The 1,091-nt window shown below is 42.3% G+C and overlaps 1 protein-coding gene across 1 annotated transcript in view; it reads right to left on the minus strand.

Moving 5' to 3' along the window:
* Positions 1–1,091, minus strand: part of SEMA3E (semaphorin 3E) — a 370,394-nt gene that overhangs the window by 160,120 nt on the left and 209,183 nt on the right. The gene's annotated exons all lie outside the window — the stretch shown is intronic.

A 1,091-nucleotide genomic window follows, 5' to 3' on the forward strand; every position in this document is an offset into this window, starting at 1 on the left:
TAGTCTCAGTGGTTCCACCAGGCTCCATCAGACCAGCAAACCTGGTATCCACCCCCCCTTTTTTTTTTCTCTGAATGATTTTGAGTTTTGTCCACATTGTTCTCCCTCTCTATCCAGGATCTCCTACATAGATCCCCTTCTGAGTGGTTGACATTGGTAGCCAGGCACCATATAGTTCTTCTGGTCTCATAGTCATTTAGGCTGCAGATGGGATGGTATAACAGTCGCTAGGACTGATTGTATCCATCAGTTTTTGGTTTTCTTCATTCTTCTTTGCTCTAGACGAGGAGAGACAATCATTGCATCTAGATGGCAGCTTGCAAGCTTTTAAGATCCCAGTTGCTACTCACCAGAGTAGGAGGTGGAACAATGTTTTGTGTAGTACATTGTGCCAATTGAGTTTGATGTCCCCTGCAACTATAGTCCCAAGCCCACAGGTTCAACTACTCGGTCCCTCTGGGTTGCTGACTGTGACCAAGCAGTGACTATCACCTTGCCTCTTCTCAGCTCTACTATACACCTGGGAATTCAGATCATATACATAAACTTATAAGACTGTTGTCTGATAACCCTATACATTTTCTTGAGTACACTCCCCACTTCATAGACATACCTATTAGTTCAGCCTGTCCACCCATCTATCCACCCATGTTTGCCTTCACTGACAATGCAGTACTCTATGTGCAAAAGGGTTCATCTTTGTTGTCTGTACCTACCAAGCACCTCTCTATGTCTTTCCATTCCTCAATGCCACCATATTGATCACTCACATTTGGTACATTGCCCTCCTCTTCACCCAAATCAACACTTAGCTCTATTATCTAACAGTGTTCCCTACCCTACCCTCCCACCCCTGGTAACCAACAAAGAAAATTCCCTTCCATAGATAAACCTATCCTTGAGTTTTACAATAACAGACTAATACAATATTTGTCCTTTTGTGATTGACTTATTTCACTCAGCATAATGTCCTCCAAGTTCATCCACGTTATTCGGTGTTTTTCAGATTCTACATTATTCTTTAGCATTGCATAGTATTCCATTGTGTGTATGTACCATAGTTTGGTTATCCATTCCTCAGTTGATGGACA

The sequence above is a fragment of the Orycteropus afer genome, unplaced genomic scaffold (assembly GCF_000298275.1).
Source record: "Orycteropus afer afer isolate SDZICR_OR568_19922 unplaced genomic scaffold, OryAfe1.0 scaffold00007, whole genome shotgun sequence".
Taxonomy (NCBI): domain Eukaryota; kingdom Metazoa; phylum Chordata; class Mammalia; order Tubulidentata; family Orycteropodidae; genus Orycteropus; species Orycteropus afer.